Raw genomic sequence first — 23,107 nt, 5'->3', positions numbered from 1 at the left:
CGTATAACACCCAGTCTGGCACCCTTTTAAGTCTGACTGCAGCAATTTGCAACTCTCTTTTCTGTTCACATTCCATAGCAGCATTTAATTCAGTCAAGAGGAAATAAGTCATGACTGTTAATGCAGCTGGAAAGGCAAGTCACATTAAGATTTAAAATTTTACAGTATGTGTTATCCATAAAAGAGCCAATTAAAGCTTTTATATATCTGTTTGAAGCATGTGACTGTGTGTGTGTGTGTGTGTGTATGTGTGTTTACATGCTCTGCTCTTTTGCATTACTTTACATAACTTATAAAATACGGCATTCTGCCATAATAAAACACAATACACCACAATATGTTCAAGAGTCTCTAGTGCTTACGTTTATCTGGGTCAACAACATGATGCCTTCATATCCTGTCCTTCTGTATTTTTTTCATTTAAAAAAAAAAACATATTAAAATATTTTGAAAAATAGTATGTATATGTAGTATACATATAGTAGTATATATGTTTTCAGGTATTAGTATTTGTTTTACATTTAAAGTGTTAAAACATCATGTGATGGGACAGTCACCCATAACTTCTCTTTAGAAAATCTATTAAAAAGCACTCAAAAAGCTTTTGAATAATAAAGTTGTCATATTTGCATAATTTCATAACTGTTCTGTATTGCTGAGCAAAACCCTGATGCATTTTTATTATTATTTTCTTCATAATACATAAACAACTCTTCTCTCAGGATGATTGTTTTTGTGTGATTTTTAACTTTATATACTTTCCACTTTTAAGATAGAAGTCACTGCACCCAAGACTTTCACCCACTGTTGCACTTGTGTATATTGTTGAGTGACAATAAAGTGATTTGATTTGATCATATATATTCATTTTAGTTTATTCAATCAATCATTATTATTATTATTATTATTTATTTATTTATTTATTTTAATAGTTTTTGTTTGTGTTCCTCTTATTATTATTTATCTGGCTGGGAGTCAACTGTTATGAGGAAAGTTAAATAATTTTGCAGACTGATAGTGGAGGCTCTGAAATGTCCCCAGACCAAGTATGGAGTTAAAATGTGTCACTGAACCTTTATAGCACCACCAAAACACATTTCCAATTTTCTTTTGCCTAGAATGTTTGGACAGTGTAGATTAGAAATATAAATCTCATATCCTCTGATTCAACTTATGACCCATTCAAGTGGCCCACTCAATCCAAGTCCTGTAATCTGATAACCCAAACCAACAGGTTTACACTTCTTAAAATTTACCAGCCCAGACTGAGCAAAGTTCACAAATGCCTGGGTGAAGAGAAATGTCTCCATTGCCTCACTCTTTTATCACAGTTGATCAACCTTCAAGTTGATTAAAATTAAAATAGATAGTTCCCTAAAAATTAAAATTGTCATTATTTTCTCATCCTTATGTCATTCCACAGCCATATGACTTTCTTTCTTCCATGGAACACAAAAGGTGATATTTTTAAAAATGTTGCAGTTTGCTGATTTCCATACAATAGCTGTTGATACAATGCACTTTAAAGGTTAATTAAGCACCCAAAAGTTTCATAAAAGTAGTCCATGCGACTTGTGCATCATATTCCAAGTTTTATTAAAGGCACACAATCACTTTGTATGATAAATGGACACGAAATGTAAGTTGTTATTCACACTCAAATTAAATAAAATCAAATTAAATTATTGTAAACTCATGTAAACAGAATGCAAACCCAATAAAGCGACACAACAATTATATCAAACCACATTGGTTCTTGCGCATGTCGTGGCCAAATGTCATGACATCATGTCACAAAAATCAATGACATGATGAGTATTTATAATGAAATACTTCAGATAAATTATAATTGAATGACATAAATGAATAAAAAACATGATGTCCATTCAATGGTTATGAAATACAGTATTTCATAAAAGGAGTTAATCTGTTTTCTGAAATATCTCTGTTTATGGGGACTTAAGTGCTTTATATTGTTTGTTTCATGAAACTGATTATTCTCATATTCAACCTCATGCAGTCTTGTCATCATTTGGTGTGACCATACATCATGTAGTTAAACCAACTATGGCAGTAAAAATATTACATTCAAAATTAGATATTTAATTTCCATTTCTGGAATATTAATCACGTATAAAATAATGCTAATGTGAATGTTATACTTTTTCAATAAATTGTTTGGGTTTTGTAAATTTTTAAGACTGCTCTTAAAATATAAATATGTAAATATTTACTTACAGATAAAAAAAAATGTCCAAACTTGTTTTCAAAACACTTCACTGTACTACTAATTACTTGTTAAAATATTTTTCATGTTAACATGTTTTAAATAAATATTGCGGTCGCAATATGTTTAAATATTTGAACTATGCAAAATATATCCAAAAATTTTATATTTATATTTTATATTAAAAAATCCCAGTCGTCATTGAGCCATCTACATATCTACATCTATCTTTATTTCTCCTTTTCACAAATGGCAGTGTCATAAAGGAAATTAAATCTGTCAATTTTAATTTAAATAAAATGTTTAAAAAACAAAAAAAAATCACTTTACTCTAATATACAAAATGAGATTCTCTCACATTCTTCCAAACTAAGGTAAATGCTTTTAAAACAATTAACACAGTTACTGAAATACAGTAGACTCTTGTTCAATTTCCCTGTATAATAATGAAGTAGGCTGCTAAATTATTTTCATATAAAACATTACAGTTTATTATGATTGGTTGTGTGGAAATTACCTTAATTTGATAAGCCATTAATCATTAAACCTGTGTAACAAGTGAGAGTAAAAAACAGGAAATTGGACAACCCTGTCTGATAACTCTATGATTTACCTGTCTGACACCTATTCATTTTTGAGTTGTTCAATTCAGAAGTTTGACTCAACTGTTTCCACCCATATACAGAGGTCCTGTGATCAAGAAGTCAACAATAACCTACCTTACTAACTACTGACCTGTAACACTCACATCCTCATCATCCACAACAATGCCACCATCCCACCACCCACTTGCCAATCATGAGATTCAAGTTTAAATCAAGTCCAAACATAATTTAGAGTTAAAGTATAGGTAAATAGGTAAATATGTATTTAAGCCAATTTCCACAAATTATTATTTTATCTTTGTTACTGTAATCTATTTTAAAGCCAGTAGTTACATTTAGAAAACATGTAGAGAAAGTTTAATCTAAATAACATCCAAAGCTTTAGGAACTTTTTTATTGACCTTTTAAGAAAATTATTGTATCAATTGCGAATTCTGAGATATCCATGTCTTTTTCTTGTGCTTAAAAGCCATTATTTAATAAGCTATTAAACATCAAACCAGTGTAACAAGTAAGAATAAAAAACAGGAAATTGAACAGTCCTGTCCAATACCTCTATGAATTACCAGATACACCTATGAATCTTTTGTTGTTTTATACAATCATTTGACACAGTTGTTTCCACCCATATAAAGAGTTCATCATACCTGTGTCCAGGTCAACAATAACCTGGACACAGGCATCACCCTGTAGTACTCACCCCATCATCATCAAGTGCTCTTGCTAAGAGCCCTCCAAAAAAAAAAAAAAAAAAAAAAAAAGGGCACTGGTGAAACCAGTGGGTTTTGGAGAGAGAGGGCGTGCAGTTATAGGGAAGGGCAGTGGTCTAATTCAGTGGCTAAATCTTGACTGTATGTCATTAATCCATACTTATCTGGAATTTTCCTAGACCTCACAATGAGTGATCCACTATTAAACTATTAGTAATCTGTTCTACACTATTATCATTAAACTACATTTAATCGTTGCTTAACTTAAATTAAAACCTGATATGGGAGAGGCTTGAATTTATTTTATTGTGCCTGCAAGAATGGCTTCAGGCAATTTTCGACTGGACAAAGCAGACATATTTAAAGGGCCCACTTATGAGTATGTCATCAACTTTCTCGCAGACTCTTTGAGGACATCTCATACTGAAAAGAAGAGAGGGCAGTGCTCGAATTGAGGGGGGGGGGGTGGCTGGGGGGATCCGGGACCCCCTATAAGGCATTTGGGACCCCCCATAAGAAGTAAAAAATAGACTTAGGGGGGCCCCCAAGATACTTATATTTAAGTAAAAATAATAATAACAAATCTAATTAAATTCATGCAGTGGATACAGTAAATTTCTTATTATTTACAATAATTTATATTAAGTTTGTTTATAGGCTAGTTGTCATGTCTCTTTAAAATGTAAATGCCATTTCTATACTTTCTATGCTGTATATAATCCATTCAGAATTTGTATAAAACTTGTTTTTCATGCTGCTAAGATGAGGACCAATGGCCAGTTACACGCTGCAAAGTTTCGGGAATTACATCCGCATGTAAATGCTGGATTCACTCTTGAAATGGCAATGATTGACATATTGATAACCATAGCATTGTTTGTTCCTGAATAAAGCAGCCTTTTTGACTGAAATGGTTGAATAGATTGCTGACTGACTCACTCATAACATTCCCTTGCCGCCACTTACTGACGTAACAATATAACTGCACTGAAATCGTTGAAAAATCCCCACCAACACTAACACACAGACTGACAGCCTGTTTTGTCACAATTTATATTTTTAATATCTAATAAACTAGTTTCATGCATTTAAATAAGTCTTTTGGAACAAACATTATTATCACAAAGTGTCACATCAATCATCCATTGTTATATAACATTGGACTGAAAATGTAAATATGTTTTATTATTATTATTGTTAATTCATTGTTGCACAGAAATGAACATGATATAGTATTTATTTGTATGAATATAGTAGTCATTCCTCTTGTAATAAACAAAGAAATAGATATCCTGTGGTAGTAAATTATATATATACGAAATAATCATAAAAATATAATTTATGGAAGTGCAAAAAGAAAAAAAAAAGAGAGACACTATTACATACCTAGGGTCTCTAATGACCCTATACACATTTGGTACTTAAACAATTATAAAAACATTGTGTGTGTGTGTGTGTGTGTTACACTATTCATAAGAGAGAGATCCTAAAGAGGTGTGGGCACAACAAAAAAAAATGGATGAGTTACAGGGTATGTAACAAGGTCCCGGGTCAAGAAAGATGCGAGGTATGCTATTAAGAGTTAAGACAACTTGGTATTTCTAGTAATGACAACTTTAGGGTTTGCAGTGTAGAGAAAGCTTTCCATTAGCATTCCCATTCTTCTCAATGGCAACTGGTCAACTGGTGCCCCAGAAGTACACAAACATAAAATCTACCATCATTGGTAATGGGAACCATGGAAGTTTTTGAGCCAATCACCAATCACTGCCGTAAATGCCATATTACTTATCACTTATGGTTTCATGACAAGGCTGAAACTTGAGATGAATTTACAGCTCAGTCTTGTTGTTCTGCCTCTTACTGTTGGCACAAAACACCTGCACACACACATGCCTAATAGTCTTATTGCACTCCCTCTGTAATCTCGAGGGTAAAGTTATTGCAGGAATGCATATAAACACAAAGACATTCCTTTGTAGTTTCCTCACTGGGGTGGAAACTGAATGCTGGTCACAACACTCACTGGTGGTTGTAGCAAGGTTTGGCACACACACACCCTCCCTTCTCCTCCCATCCACAAATTGCAGGACCCACCTTAAAGTTCCAACTCTATAAAAAGACAGAGATGGACCCAAAGGTACCATCCTCTTCAGGACAACTCTATCAGTTTCTGGTAGTGTCTTCTCTCGTCGATTTCATCTCCGCATCCATTAACCATGTCGTGCTGTATCCGCACATCATCCTGCCAAGGCCCAAAAACCATGACTTCTAAATCAACAATCATTCCACATCAGTGTGCACCCAAATCCTACAGTGTGTATAGCTGTGGTTTTGGAGGAAGCACTCACATCTGTTCCTTTTCTTATCGCCGGGGGGGTTGCTACCCAGATCTGTATTACAGAATTGGTGGAGGATATGTATGTTATGGAGGACTGTACAGCAGAGGACAAGGTGGAGGATTTGGAATCTTGACTGGAGGCTGCTATGGAGGGGATGGTGACTACCTCCAGCTAAACAAGAAGGCCACCATGCAGAACATGAATGATCGTCTGGCATCCTACCTGGACAAGGTGCGCTCTCTGGAGGTTGCCAGTGCCAATCTAGAGAAACTAATCCAGGAGTACTATGAGAATAAGGAGCCAATCTGCCAAAGGGACTACAGTGCCTACTGGAACACCATCAAGTGCTTGAAGGAAAAGGTACAGCTAGGACCAATTTTACAGTGAATTGATATCTAAAATTCCAATGAATTCTCGAACACTGAAATTCCATTGGATATAAACATTGAAACTGTTTGCAGAGATGATAAAGACCGCAAAAAATCAATTGGATACTATCAGTGAGCCAATACAAAAAAGAATGACAATGAAAAGCCACTTGAAAATCCTACATGAAATTCAGTTGTGAAACATAAATTAATAAAATATGGAATATGGAAAGTGACTAAACTGATTACTTTATTACCTTATTCCATCCATGAGTCTAAAAATGCATTTATACATGCTCTATATTTATATATACACATACATACAACTATGCTCTGTATTATAGATTAGAGATGCTACCATCCACAATGCCAACATGTTCCTGAAGATTGACAACTCTAAGCTGGCTGCTGATGACTTCTAGATAATGTGAGTTCTCTTCAACCTTAGAAACAACCAGATTGATGCATACAGTTCAAAAGCATTAGTTTATGAGTACAAAGAACAAATTAATCCTGTTTAAACAATGGCTGATGAATTAATTCCCCATCCTTCTTCCCAATCAATCAGATATGAGAATGAGTTAGCAATGCGAAAGAGTGTGGAGGCTGACATCGCAAACCTGCGTCGCTTGTTGGACCCTGACAAAGGCTGACTTGGAGATGCAGACTGAACATCTGCAGGATGAACTGACATTTATGAAGCAGAGCCACCAAGAGGTTTGTAGTAGTCTTCCTTTTGCAGACAGCTATGTGTGATTGGTCCTGAATGTTTGGGCCATAGAAATGGGGAGTTAATAAAACAAAAAAAACAAACAACAAAAAAAAAAACCTCAGTGGCAGACTTTTGTAGGGTTTGTATACTTTTAAAATACAATTCAAAAGCCATGAGTAATTGTCTCAGTGGAAGACCTGATGCTTGAGCCTTGTGTCTACAGGATGTGGCAGAGCTGATGTGTCAGTTTTCAGGCACAGTGAATGTGGAAGTGGATGCTGCTCCTCAGCAAGACCTGAAAAAGGTTTTGAATTACATCCGTTGTCATTACGAGGCCATCATAGAGAAACACAGCAGAGAGCAGGAACGCTGGTTCAAAGAGAAGGTGAGACTTGTTCTGACTTTGTCTTTTTGAATCTTTTGGTGGTGAACCCTAATTTGTAGTCATACCGCTGCTGAAAAAAAAAAAAAAAAAAACAGAACATCAGCATATGTTGTCATATGTGGTCAACTTTGTCAAGGAAACAAAGGAAATGGAGTGGTGATAAAACTGCAAAACGACACTGTATGGCTTAGTGATTTATAAAATATTATAGTTCTTTATTGTGTTGTCTGTGTGTTTCTAATTCTTTTAAGATGGCAAAATTGAGCAAAGAGTTGGCCATCAGCACAGAGTGCATAGAAACTTCCAGGTCCCAGGTCTCAGATTTGTGACGCACCTTGCAGTGCCTGGAGATCGAGCTACAGTCTCAACTCAGCATGGTAAGAAGGGGTAGAAATGCTGATGATGGTAGAGACAAAGAAAGAAAGAGACACAGATTGTGAGAGGCATAGGAGAAAGAGGGATTTGGTAATACATTGTTTGAATTAAGGGCAAACAATTTTTTATATGAGAAGTTGGAAGCAGGTAAGGCGAGGGCAGAGAAACATAAGTGAATGTAAGTGTAAAAGGATCTCAGTTTGTGGGCAATGGAAGAGTCAGGAGACAACGAAGCAGGTTCAAGGTCAGACTTTTAATCTTCAGCTTTTTTAGACAATTGATGGTAACCGTCAAAACAAATAAATCATTCACAAATAATGGGGAAAACACTCTCTGAACTTGGCTGTTGGTTTGCGGGTCACTCTCTCACTGATGCTCTGGTGTGCCTTATCAGATTTCCCTCCGCCATCACTTTTTACCACTTTTAGGGGGCAGTGGTAGCTCAGCGGTTAAGGCTCTGGGTTACTGATCAGAAGGTCGGGGGTTCAGGCCCCAACACCATTAAGATGCCACTGTTGGGCCCTTGAGCAAGGCCCTTGACCCTATCTGCTCCAGGGGCGCTGTATCATGGCTGACCCTGCACTCTGACCCCAGCCTAGCTGGGATATGTGAAAAAAAAGAATTTCACTGTGTATGTGCAAATGTATAATGTGTGATAAATAAATAAAATTATAATTAATTAATTATATTATAATTAATTATACTATAATGAGAGACAGGTGTTAGAGATAACTACGACCCAGGTGACGAGCCTTACTGCTCTCCTCTCCCCCAGACCGACACATGACCATGCCCCCATGCCACATACCCCCACCGCTGACTCAGGCCGGGGCAACATCTGGCCTGTCTACTCCCCCCCATTTCTAGAGAGAAAGTCAGCCACAACCATCTGCGCCCCCGGTCTGTGGATCACCTCGAACTTAAAGGGCTGAAGAGCCAGATACCAATGGGTGATCCACGCATTAGTATCCTTCATGCAGTGGAGCCACTGCAGAGGAGCGTGATCGGAACAGAGGGTGAAGGTCCGCCCCAGCAGTTAGTAGCAGAGGGTAAGCACAGCCCACTTAATCGCAAGACACTCCTTCTCGATGGTACTATACTTTGTCTCCCTGAAGGAGAGCTTGTGACTAATAAATAGCACTGGCCGTTCCTCCCCCCCACCTCCTGCGAGAGCACCGCACCCAGCCCCCTGTCAGATGCATCAGTCTGCAAAATAAAGGGGAGAGAGAAATCAGGTGCATACAAAAGCAGCCCCCCACACAGTGCATACTTTACCGTAAGGAAGGCCTGTTGGCATGACTCTGTCCACTGGACCGGATTGGGAGCCCCCTTTTTAGTAAGGTCAGTCAGCAGGCTGGTGACATCAGAGTAGCTAGGCACAAACCTTCGGTAGTAGCCAGCCAGCCCCAGAAACTGCCTTACCTCCTTTTTGGTCTTAGGCACCGGGCAGGCTGCGATCGCTGCAATTTTGTTAACCTGTGGACGCACCTGCCCTTGACCCAAGTGGAACCCCAAATACCTAACTTCCACCCACCCAATTGCACACTTCTTCGGGTTGGCCATGAGTCCCGCCTGTCACAGCACTCTCAGGACAGCCCTCAGGTTTTGCATATGCCACCGCCAATCATTACTATAAATTATGTTATCATCTAGATATGCAGTGGCATATGCCATGTGCAGTCTGAGAATCTTGTCCTTAAGGTGATGAAACGTGGCCGGGACTCCGAACAAACCGAACAGAAGCGTCACAAATTGGTGTAATACGAATGGTGTGGAAAAAGCCATCTTTTCTCGGGATATTGGAGTTAAAGGGATCTGCCAATAACCCTTTGATAAATCCAGCATCGAGTAAAATTGAGCCATGCCCAACTGATCAAGTAACTCGTCAATTCGCGGCATTGGATAAGCGTCAAATTTGGACACCGCGTTCACTTTCCGGTAGTCAACACAGAACCGGACCGAGCCGTCGCTCTTCGGTACCAGAACTACTGGGCTGATCCAATCGCTGTGCGACTCTTGTATTATGCCCATTTCAAGTGTTGCCTCTAATTCTTCCTGAACAATCTTTTTCTTGTGTTCAGGAAGACGATAGGGGCAGCTACTAACAACCATCCCCGGGGTGGTCTCGATATGGTGCTCTATGAGGTTCGTGCGACCGGGTAGGGATGAAAACACGTCCACAAATTCCGCTTGCAACCTGGCAATGTCTGTAAGCTGCGACAGTGAGAGGTGGTCTCCACAAGGGACTGGGTGAATGAACTTGATTTGGGAGATACCTCCGGCCCGAGCTCCGCCCTCTCCGGAACTACCGTCGCCAAGGCTACAGGCACCACCTCCCTCCATGGTTTGAGGAGGTTGAAGTGGTAGATTTGACGTGCCCTTATCCGTTCGCCTAACCTCATAATCAAGATCTCCAACTCTTCGTGTGACCTCAAGGGTCCTTGCCACATGGCGAGTAATTTGGAGCTTTAGGTGGGCAGCAATACAAGCACTTTATCTCCCTGTGCGAATTCCCGTAGTCGAGTGCCCCTGTCGTACAGTCGGCGTTGACGTTCTTGCGCTTGGCGCAAATTCTCCTATGTTACCTGCCCCAAAGTGTGGAGTTTTGCTCTAAGGTCAAGAATGTATTGAATTTGGTTTTTACTATTCGAAGTTCCTTCCTCCCAAGCGTCCCGTATGATGTCGAGCCCGCCGTATGGCCAGTGCCCATACAGTAGCTCAAATGAGGAAAACCCTGTGGAGGCTTGCGGGACCTCTCGTACTGCAAACAGCAGGGGTTCAAGCCACTTCTCCCGATTCTTAGCGTCTTCGTGTACGAACTTACGAATCATGTTTTTTAAGGTCTTATCGAATTGTTCGACTAAATCATCAGTTTGCGGGTGATAAACGCTGGTGCGAATCAACTTAATGCCTAATAATTCGTATAGTTCACAAAGTGTACGTGACATGAATGTTGTGCCTTGATCAGTGAGGATTTAATTTTCGGACTCAGGAAGATAATTTTGAAGAGTGCCTCCACAACACTACATGCTTAGATGTTGAGCAGGGTCACTGCTTCTGGATATCGCATTGCATAATCCACCAGAACTAATATAAAGTGATGCCCTCGTGCATTCCGCTCTAATGGTCCGATGAGGTCCATGCCAATTCTCTCGGAGGGGACCTCGATCAACGGCAGAGGGCACAATGGCGCTTTTGGGGCGACCGGTGGATTCACCAACTGACATTCACTGCGAACATCCCCGTGAATGCCTTGCCAAAAGATACGGGCCATTATCCGGTTCAAAGTCTTTTCGTGACCTAAGTGGCCAGCCATCGGGTTATAGTGAGCCGCCTGGAAGAGTGTTTCCCAACGGCTCTTTGGTACTAATAGCTGAGTTGTATTCTCTTTGGTTTGAGTGTCCTGCATCACTCGATACAACCGCTCTTTGATAATAGAAAAGTACAGGTATGTGAGCGCAACATTAGGCTGGAGCTGTTGACCATCAATTACTTTCACTTGGTCAAAGGCGTGCTTGATGTATTCGTCACGTCACTGCTCCAGAGGGAAATCCCCCTCAGGGAAGCCCCTGAGAACTGGAATTTCCTCGTCTGCATCATCCTGACGCAGAGCCGACGTTGATGGCCCTAGCACCGCCTCTCCAGCCATAGTGTCACACGCCACACACCGCGACACTACTTTTCAGGACCCATCCACACACATTACCCCCAATAGATTTTTAAAGCCGGGCCAATTGGTTCCCAAAATTAGTGGATGGGTGAGGCGGGAATTAACCGCAGCCTCGACTCTATGCCTTTTCCCCTGAATCGTATCTCGATGGTAACCACTGGATACTTGTTAATGTCACCATGCACACACCTCACCCTCACCCGTTTATTCTTATCCAATGCCCCACTTTCACCAAGCGTTGGTGGATCGAGGTTTGAGAACAACCTGTATCCACCAAAGCTTGATGTGTATCCCCTTTTACTCTTACCAGTATCCGATACGCCCCTGCCCGATCGGGGGCAGCCTGTGGAGCGTTGGGGATCTGGACCAGTGTCCCCACCTCCATCACTGGACACCGCTCCTAGCTGTGTCCGGTTTCCCTGCAGCTCCAGCAGACCAGCTCAGGTCTTCTTTCTGCACTCATGGGGGGCGGTCTTGCCAACCTGGGAGGGATAGCAGAGGGAGACAGGGGGAGTAGGAGGGACAGACAAGGGGAAGGGTCCTCTGGACTGGGGGTGGGGTTTGGGCGGGGCTCCTCCCCACCTCTGAGGAGTCTGGACTGGGCGGGGCTGAGGGAGATGTGAGGGGGGAACATGAGACACAGGGGGTGGAGAGAGAGAAGAGAGAGAAGACACTGCTTCGCCGTCTCCTGGAAACGCCGCCATGTAGTCCTCTGCCAACTGGACGGCCTCCTCCAGTGAGCCGGGTGGTGGCACTGGACCCACTTGGCCATGCCTCTGGGAAGTTGGGAGATGAAATGTTCCAGCACCACCAGATCGATGACTTCCACAATGCCGCGGGTTCCCCCCACCAGCAGAAGTTGCCGTGCCGCTAGCTGCGCCTCCCCGGAGAGTAAGGGCAACAGGTGTGCTGCCACTTCCAAACCTCTGCAGTCTTCTCAAATAGGTCGAGGAAGGCCTCTGGATCATCATTTGGCCCCATCTTCATGTGGACCACCAATGGAGTAGGCTCCGGGAAGGTTGCAGCACCAGCCCGCTCCCTGGCAATCAGGCTCCGGAGCACCTGCCGGTCCTCCGCTTGTGCCTGAAGCAAGAGTTGGAAGCGTTGTTCCTGCTCCAGGTGTACCTCCATGAGGGCTTGGTGTTGTGTTTGCTGGATACTGGTGAGGGTCTTGAAGACTTCACCCAGCGGTGAGGACTCCATAACTGCGTTCTCCTCCAAAGCCGGGTTTTCGGCACCACTGTAAAAGGATCTCGGTTTGTGGGCAATGGAGGAGTCAGGAGACAATGAAGCAGGTTCAAGGTCAGACTTTTAATCTTCAGCTTTTTCAGCCAATGGACAGTAACTGTCAAAACAAATAAATCATTCACAAATAATGGGGAAAACAATCTCTGTGCTTGGCTATTGGTTTGCGGGTCACTCTCTCTTCCCCACTTTGGCGTGCCTTATCAGGTCTCCCTCCGCCATCATTATAATGAGAGAAAGGTGTTAGAGATAATTATGACCCAGGTGATGAGGCTTACCGCTCTCCCTCTCCCACAGACCGACACATGTCCATGCCCCCCATGCCACAGTAAGTATAATTAATATTGATCTACTGACACACAACATGGTATTAATTGTAATTGTCAGGGACATCATTTTATGTTCCTGTAATTCCAGAATTTTGCACTTTGATAGCACCTGTTGGTACAGTTCTTAAACTCCCAAGACTGAGTTTTTGCTGAGAATAAGAAAACACAGCTAATTATGTTTTGTGCCATTTCATTAACATAGACCTCCCAAAACTTTTCCTGAGTATACAAACACACAGTTTGTGCGTTAACTCTCACCAGCGCTCAGTTGTGTGTTGCCCTGGCATGAAAATTTCACTTAGAAGTAACACTCTCAAGAAAATTAGATAAGAAGTAGCACACGGTCGTAGTGCATAGCTCTGCACCTAACATGGGTATGAACTTTAATTATGTCAAAATACATTTTACTATCCCAGTTTATATTACACTGACAACTATAAGTAAGACACTTGTGGGTTTACCTCCCACAAAAGTAAAAACACTGAGCCTCCCAGGCACAATCAATATTTTGAGCAGCCCACCCAGCTCCACATATAGCATTCTAGCTAAACCTATAGCATGAGTTTGGGGCGTGGCTACTTGTTCAGCCGGGGGGGAATATGAACATCCATGGCAGAAGCAAGGGCGTAGCCAGTAAATTACTTTTGGGTGGGCCTCAATAAAAATGGATGGGCCAAATTTTCACCCCAATTTTTTTTAAACAAATTTTCTTTAATAACTGAAAGGCAGCACATTTAAACCATTCTTTCACACTTTCAGAAATCAGAATTTATGGATTTTTTAAACTATTTTATAAATATATATCTGAAGTCAATGTGTATGTCTGTGTATTAGCCCTGTGATGGACTGGCCACCTGTCCAGGGTGTTTCCCTACCTTTGGCCAGAGACAGCTGGGATAGGCTCCAGCACTACCCGTGACCCTACACTGGACAAGTGGCAATAGAAGATGGATGGATGGATATTTGAAGTCAAAGAATAATCTGTAATATTCTGGGTGGGTCTGGGTCTAATTTGAGTGGGCCAAGGTCCACCCCGGCACACCCTTGGCTACGCCACTGGGCAGAAGTGTACAGAGGAAAATAAATTTAGATTCACCAAAATTCGAAGACTTGCTAAAAACAGACAAAGAATGGAGTAAAGCCAGAATGAATATTGGTATCGCATTTACAAGGTGGAGCACTTTGAGGGAATTTTTGGGGTTTGATAGAGACGCCAAATTTGCCGAGTTGCTTCTTGACAGGTAAGCTACACTCAAGGTATTGCCACACGAGTTAGCTCATTACTGTCGAGCTCCAGATAAATTTGTAAGATACTCGGAATGAACCATCCTACTTCATTGTCTGGATTTCCCGCACACCCAGCTGCCGTTCAATCTGTAGATGTTACCGAATGACCTGATTCCTCTGCCACACTTTCTGTCTGGTGTGTGTGTTATAATGGTCTTGTTCATTACGATGTTAAATGATTATCATCTTTTACTAGTATGGCCTATTTGTTCATAGGAAATCAGAGAGTGTGAAAGGGCGTGATGAGTCTAAGGGGTGTTGGCAAAGGTTGTTTGAAAACATACTTTATTTTTGTAATTCCGTTTGGTGCCACTAGTAGAGCAGAAATTACATACTTCACCTTTAAATAATAAATGCCTAGTTTTCACAAGCACAAGAATTGCTCATTCCTCTCGATGATCATCAGTTACATTAAGAGGAATTTTTAGCCAATGAATAACATCAATAATTTACATACCATATTCACTATAACAAAGATATCACCAGTTGGGAGGTACAGTAATATTTAAATCATTTCTGTGCTGTTGTATGGAAAAACTGTGAAGTTATACATGTGTCCATGAATTAACGTAATGATTTATTTTTTATTTTGTACCTCGTCTCATCATAGAAAACGGCACTGGAGGGCTCACTGTTAGAAACAGAGGCTAGGTACAGAGCTATGCTAGCAGGCCTTCAGAGGCAGATCAACATACTGGAAGCAGAGCTGTGTAAATTGCGGCCTAGTGTTGAGCAACAGGGCAGAGACTATGCTGCACTGCTGGACATCAAGAGCCGACTGGAGCAGGAGATCGCCACCTACAGGTGCCTCCTGGAAAATCAGGATATTAAGTAAGTTATTCTTTGCATTTGTAAGTTATTGCACTTTAACATAAAATCTTGTAACATAATCTTCTAAACTGACTTCATTAATGCATCTACTCTTCTTCCTCTATTAGGATTTAAGTTCAAGGTAATTCCAATCTATTAAGAGTTATATTTCTAGACAGTTTTAGGTCGTTTGATATGCATTGATATTTATCTTTCTCTTCCTTTCAGATTGCCTGTGTATCTTAGCCTATCTGTGTACTTTGCCCATGGAAACAGTAGTCCAGCAACAAAAAACAAATACATATCAACAAATAATGCAAGAGAGGGTCCTGGTTCAAGTACATTTGTTGTTAACTCAACTCTCACACCAATCTTACTATTTACCATTAAGCCACTGTTGACTTGGATCATCCTGATTCGTAATCCTTAATAAATTTCAATCACAAAATTGTAGTCTCTGTTTCTTTTTATTTTGCAGCTCTCTTAGCTGACTCAAAACAATTCAGTAATAGAAAAGGATGACAGATGTTGCTGAAATCTCACACTCTTCACCTGTGTACCTGTCAAACTCTCTCGGGCACTAAAGGGATACGGTAGTTCACCGAAAAATAGAAATGTTGTCATCTTTTACTCACCCCAATGTTGTTCCAAACTCATTTGACTTTTTTTTCTTGGGTTGAACACAAAAATAAATATTAGGCTGTGAATGTTAAAGTTGGCATGAAACAGAAATTGCATGAAACATCTTATTGAACAACAACAACAACAAAAAAGCGGGGACTTGATTTTATCCATCGGTTGTTGATTGTATTGTGAAAGTAGGCGTTGCTTACCGGAATGAGACAGACCTGAATGCATGTTTGCAGTCAACAAACAGACACACACTTTCCACTGTGCCCCTATGACTTGAGCACTGAACAATGATCTAACTGACAACATTAAACCATAACCAGCCCACAAACGCACACAACATGTAGCAGTCTTTGCTTACTTGAATGAGAAACAATCGAGTAAAAGATCACAGTTGTTTTAACATTTCCGTATGTTTGAGCTGTACATCCCAAGATACCTGCATTAAAAAATATCCAAACGCATACAAATCGCACTGGATTCAGTACCCTGATAGCACACGTACATGACCCAGACATATATTTGATGTGTGTGTTTACATCTGGAAGATGTATTTTTATGTAGTTTGAGACATTTCTTTATTTTGCAGCTCTCTTAGCTGACTCAAAAAAGTGAGACGTTTATGATTTAGACTGTTTGTAAATCTTTTTAAGATGTTTAGCAGATGTTAATTACATTGTGATGCTTTCCAGATAAAAAGATCTAAAACAGACATCTCAGAGATGTACATGTGCTATCTGGGTAGTGATCACCTCTGTGATCATTCAGGAGTGAAATGTTTCGAAAACATCCGCAAATTTGCAGTTATTCCTTCTCCTTAGAAATATACATTCAAACCTTGAACTTGAATTGAATTGGAGGAAAACAGCAGAAAATACACCTCTTCATCTCTGCATTAGCTGCTTTGACGGCAGGTTTGTTTAGTGCTGTGTTCGAGTCCACCTTTGTTGAGTCTGAGTCTTTAAACAATCGAGTCCGAGTCGAGTCCGAGTCCAAAAGTGGCAGAGTCGGACTCAAGACCGAGTCCATAACAGGCCAAGTCCGAGTCGAGTCTGAATTAATCTGTTCAAGAATCTGAATTACAATTGTAACCATAAACTCAACATAAGTATCTTAAGCTTATTTTAACCTTCACAACTAAGAAAAACAGTTTGTCAATATAAAGGCAAAAAACTAATGATTAGGATCCTGCTGAACAAATTTCAAAGTGGTTTCAGAATGAAAGCATATGCTTTAGGTGCATGAAGGCAAAACTGTCCTTCAACACACTTCTTGTTGCGTTCTGTTGCCATTTCCATTATTTGTTGCTTTTCTCCTCCACTCAAACATACACCAAAGAAGTGAAAGCTGCGTTAGTCATTACAACCAAAGTTATTATTATTTCGAATTTTAATTTTGTTTTTATTTCTACTTCATTTTAATTTTGCCTATTCAATTTAGTTTAGTTTTATCTAAAATTATGGGTGAAATTCATTTAATGTAATTAATTAAATACATTTAATATATTTAATAAATGGTAATATTAAAACATTTAATAATGTCCATAAAATTAAATTCAACAACATAAAATAAAAACAGAAAAGATCAGATATAAAGATTTATATACTACAGTACTACACTTCACACTTTTCAGTCCTCCTGCTGTGTCCAGGTATAGCCTACTTCTGTAAAGTCAAGCTCAAACTCATCTTGGGCTGACGTTTCTTTTCATATTATATTTAGTATAGATAATAGGTGAATAGAGACTTCTCCCCTCACTTGTGTTCTTCACTGTATTTTCTGACTTTTTTGCCATTGAAACGCAAGTGTGTTACAAGTAACACAGTTCTATCAGAAAGCCTCGGAACAGCATAGCATAAAGGGAATGGCAGTCTATTGATGAACAAGAAAATAATAAAATGAAGTCTTTTGGCATAAGCCCCCATCTGACGGTCCGGTGAAAATTTTAGTAATCCATCAAATCCTGCCGGGGAAGACGGCAGGGGCGAGGAGCCTACCCCCTGTCAGACGAAGGTGATGGTGGGGTGGGGAGGAGGAGGAGGAGGAGGAGGAGGAGGCGGTTGCCATGTTGGCACCTGAAGGCAGCAGAGTGGTTGGCTGCTGGCAGACATTTAAAGTGAGAGCTGAACAGTGATTGGTTAAAGGAAATGATTAATGAAACGATGACGTGAACTGTGCGAGTCTCCCTGACAGAACAATGCTTAGGTTTCCATAGGTTGCGCTACAAATATGTGACGGACTGTAAAATTTGTAAGATGTAAAATTTCCATCATGGTCTATTTCATCCATCATATAATTTGTTTTTTCAATTAACATTTTTTTTTATTAAATCACACAATAACACTGAAATGCAAAACATATATATATATATATATAAAAAATCAACATTTAAACCCCACAACCACCCAGTTCTCTATATGGCCATCCCCCACATCGATGACCGCCCCATCGCCCAGAACACAAAGTCTTGGGCAAAACGAAACCCGAGTGCCCACCACATCGCACACAAAATTCTGAATCTTCTACCAGAATTTCTAGATCTCGACACACCACCAAAAAACATGGGCCATGTCTCCATCCTCCAATTGGCATCTCCAGCAGGTGGGTGTGTCTTTAAGACCAAGCCTATACAGACTTTTTGAATTGTATAAGATGCACCCTTGCAACTCTAGATGCAGACTTAACATTTTTAAGAATCTTAGCCCACACTCCTTCCTCCAATGCCAAGACGAAATCTTTCTCTCATACTTTCTTGAGAGAAGTTAAGGCTCCATCCCCCAGACTCTGAATTAACAGGGAGTAGTACACTGATGCCTCATGACCTTTTCTAAAAGCCGCAATCACCTCTCCCAAAGCATCTGTCTCCTTAGGGGGGGGTGTGCTACTCCCAAAAAATAGTACAAAGCAGGTGGCGCAGTTGTAAATACCTATAAAACTGAGGTCTGGGGATCCCAAAATGTTGGACCAAGTTTTCAAATGATCTCAACACTCCACTTTCATATAGGTCCCCGAGTGTAGCAACCCCCCACACAATCCACTCTGGCCAGCAGAAAGGGGACTTGCCAATACACAATCTTGGGTTCTGCCATATGCTTGAGACAACATTTAAATAAGTGTCCAATTTAAACAATCTGGACACTTTAGTCCATACCGAGTATAAATGCGAAATAATGGGGTGTAACTTAACTTTTCCAATTAGTTTGATAGAGATGCTTTGTAATGGTGAAATAGGGGCAAGAACTGTCTGTTCAATAACAAACCAGGGAGGGACTCCTCCTGCAACCAACCCTGGAAACTCATCCTCCTTTCTTATTGTGGCTGCTAATGGTTCCAGGGCAACCCTGCCGAGTGCCCCTATCCAGAGTAAAATAATCTGAAATTAATCCATTTGTTTGTACCACTGCTACAGGGTGTCTATAAAGTAACTTAATCCAACCAATAAATGTACTCCCGAACCCATACATTTCCTACGCTGAGCATCCTGGGAAATAGGAAATCCCCTGCACAAATTCAACCACACACCACACATTACATCACAGTACTATGAATAAATAAATGTAAAGAGCACATCAAAATTAAGACAAAAGCCAAATCCCAGACATTTAAAGGCAATTTTGAAATCCCTGCCAGATGCTTTTTTTAGGTCTGGGGAAAAGAGGACATATGGTCACCCTATGTTACATTATTTTTTTGTTTGTTTGTTTTTCATTGCATCACAAATGCCATGGACTCAGCCGGACTCCCAAGTCTGAAAGGCTCGAGTCTGAGTCAAGTCCAAGTAAAGATGCATCCGAGTCCATGACAAGTCCAAGTCCATTAAAATTGGACATCGTGACTCAGACTCCAATCTGAACATGAGTACCCCAACTCTAGTTTACATGACTCTTGAAGGGCCGGGGTTAAAACTGACAACAACAACAAAAAAACTTGTCTTAAGTGCAACACAGCTGGCCTCTAATACTTTAGCAGAGAAGAGTCAGTCATATAAAATATTTTTTTTATATAAAATAGCAAATATGCATGGATGAATCATTCACAATAAGACCAGTAACATGCATTCATTTTTATTTAATTCTGACTTTAAGGATTGACAGCTGAAACACCACCATTTACTATCATTCTATGGAGCTGAAATAAAAGTGAATAGTGCTAAAGCTAACTTTCTGGTAGAAGTACTCTTTTTGTTTTCTGATTTTCTCCCCTTTTTGGAATGCCCAATTCCCAATGCATTCTAAGTCCTTGTGGTGGTGTAGTCACTCAATCCAGGTGGCAGAGGATGAATCTCAGTTGCCTCTGAGACTGTCAGTCCATGCATCTTATCACATGGCTTGTTGAGCATGTTACCATGGAGATATAGCGCGTATATGTGTGGAGGCTTCACACTATTCTCCATGCCATCCACACACAACTCACCACACATGAGAACCACATTAAAGCAACCATGAGGACATTATAGTCACCCTCCCTAGCAACCAGGCCAATTTTGGTTGCTTAGGAGACCAGGCTGGAGTCACTCAGCATGCCCTGGATTTGAACTCATGACTTCAGGGGTGGTGGTCAGCATCTTTGCTCGCTGAGCTATCCAGGACTCCATAATTACTCTTTTGAATTTCACTGAAGAAAAGAAAAAGTCACACAGGTGGAAAGACATGAAGGTGAGTGAATAAAGACAGAATTTTCATTTGTGGGTGAATTGTCCTTTTAATAGTTTATTTCAGCGTGATGCAATGTGTGCATTTGTCCATTTGGGGCTTGCCACAGGAAGTACTGTATACGTTCATACGCAACTTTAGTGAGAAAATGCTTTACATTAAGTAAACACACACTGTTCTGCCTCTGATTTCTTTTTATAAGTCATTAAGCTTAGGTGAATCCCAGAAAAAAAGTACATTTCAGAATAACCTAGTAACAACAAGTAATTTTAAAGTTGATTGCAGTTTTGTGCCTCAAGAAGATAAACTGGAATATTGTAAAAGTGTGCAGATTAATTTGTTTAATTAATTATAAAATTAAATTAATAAAGAAGTTGAAAGACATCTTTGAGCATGGTGTTTGAAAAAAATGGCTGACTGGACTCTTTTAGGGAAGGCAATTATTTAGGTATACAGCGCCACCACCCGGTCATGAAATGTAGTCGCTCACTGAAAATTCGAGAGGGTCCTCCCTGCAGACTGTATCACGATGACATGCAGGGGCCGGCAACCTATGGCACGTGTGCCAACATTGGCACTCAGAGGGGTAATCACTGGCAGGCCAGCAACAGCGAGAGAAGAGTAGACTATTTTATTCATATGAAATGCCACACCTGCATTCGAGTCTACATCTTGATGTAGTCTTATCCTTTCTCATGATCACGCAGCGTGTTTTCATGAGATTAATTAAAACTAAACACTATTAAAGTGTGATGAGACTGCAGTATACCAAACAGACTCCTGCAACGCGTGCAAACCATTTGCCGGCAGCGCTCCACGTTCGGTTAATCACGCGAGTAAACGCGCCTGCTTTGCTTTGGTCAGGTTGCACGGATGACAGCATACTATAGAGTGCCAGGAAGTTTAAATATACGCAAGTTTTAACACATAGACAACAAGCAAACAATGTGTTGTCTGCACCGTTGTCTATGTGTGAAAAATCACCATGTAAACAACGTGCAGTCAACACATTAACAATGTGTGATCTCAGACATCAATTTCACATACTTCTGAGCCATATACCTTATTCACGCTAGCATCATCTTTGATTTTTAATGGGATTGACAACAAGGCAGTGAGGGATACACTTACAGTCTCTTGAATGGACTGTACTGCAGTTTCAAGTGTTTTTGGATCATTCCACAGAAAAAACATTGATAAAACATCTGTCCAAGAACATTCAGTATACAAAGAACTTCAGACAACATGAGTTGTGGAAAATCAGATGTGATCTAGGAGCTTTATACAGGTTTATACCGTTCGTACCATTGAAGAGACTGTAATGGCACTTTTCCACTGCACATTATGGTTCGACTCGACTCTGCTCACTTTACTTTTCTGAGCTTGCTTTTCCATTGCAGTTTAGTGCGGCCTCAACGTGGTGGGATTATAGGCTGATCGTCATAGTTGCGCCACCTCTACTGCCGTGACATCATCTTAAACGCGACACAAACATTACTGACCATAAACAATAACACAACCGCTAGCTGTTAGCTACTAGCTCATTGTGCTGCATAAAACAGTTGTTGCATGGTGATTTTACACAAGTGTAACAGTTAAATTGGCCTGGTTGTTGTGGAAGCAAGCTTTCCAGTAGCTGGTCAACTAAATAAAGTGAAGTTTTCAAGCAGAATATAGAGTTAACGTAATAAAAAGTACCATCCTCCATCGTGGACTCCAACAACGCCGTGGCTGAGTCCAGGGCACTCTCCCTCCCATTGCTCGCCGGTCTATTGCCATAAATAGCATCCATTTGGTCAAACCACTTCCACTTTCTTTTGTTTGAACCACTCTGGCTTTTGTGGTTCTTGATGGTTCTGTAGTCACTTTTAAGTTTTTTTAACTTTTCCCTACACTGATGACGCGGTAGCCGTGTGCGGCCAACAGCTGAGACACTTCCTGAAAGACTTTTCGTTTTGTGTCATTTCGTTCGTCACTAACGAGAGGAACGTCTGCACCTCGTTTTTTGACCACGGCATGGTTTTGCACAGCCATTTCTTTTTACAATTCGAAAGTCGCGTGAACAAATGATATTGCTATCGCTGTTGTTAACTTTAAAACTAGCGGGTTGATGTCCCGTGTCACAAATCCAGTGACACTGGTAGCGATGATTCTCTCTGACCAATCAGTGATCTGCAGGGTTTTGTCACATTTAGTATCGGCTTGGCTCGCTTGGAACCTCGACCGAGGTGGTACTAAAAAAAGTACCAGGTACCAGGTACTATCCACAGTGGAAAACCCCCCAAAAGCGAGCAGAGTACAGTCGAGTCGAGCTGTACCGTGCAGTGGAAAAGCCCCAGTAAGTCTATCCCTCACAGCCTGTTGTCATTCCAATTAAAAATCAAAGATGGCGCTAATTTGTCCAGTTTGAACGGATGAGTTTCGTAAGTTCCCATTGGCTGCTGAGCACTAGGGTTAAATAATTTCTGTAAGCCCAGTGGTTGCCTACCACTCATAGACTCTATGCTACCACGATTTAAGGATCCTCTTATTTCTATGTCCTTTTCTTCCTTTTTTTGTGTAGCCTATAAAAATAAAATATTTGGATTGCAGTATTATGACAAATTATTTTCAGTCCCAGAACAGGATTTTTTAATTTTTGTTTTCTTGCTATTTTCTGTATTACAAAGGAGAAAAGGAAAATCAAGTTCTTCATAAATAAAGCGAAAAACAATATTGGCGTCTCAACCAGTTAGACACACCTGTGTCAATTATTAGACA

General features: G+C 40.5%; 1 protein-coding gene and 1 pseudogene across 1 annotated transcript in view; both read left to right on the top strand.

Annotated features, from left to right (window-relative positions):
* mrpl4 (mitochondrial ribosomal protein L4) overlaps positions 1-23,107 on the top strand; it is a 170,384-nt gene that overhangs the window by 119,541 nt on the left and 27,736 nt on the right. The window lies entirely within an intron of this gene.
* LOC127425805 (keratin, type I cytoskeletal 15-like) lies at positions 5,762-15,494 on the top strand (annotated as a pseudogene).

This window comes from Myxocyprinus asiaticus, chromosome 35 (genome assembly GCF_019703515.2).
Source record: "Myxocyprinus asiaticus isolate MX2 ecotype Aquarium Trade chromosome 35, UBuf_Myxa_2, whole genome shotgun sequence".
NCBI lineage: Eukaryota > Metazoa > Chordata > Actinopteri > Cypriniformes > Catostomidae > Myxocyprinus > Myxocyprinus asiaticus.
This window is presented reverse-complemented; position numbering and strand designations above follow the sequence as displayed.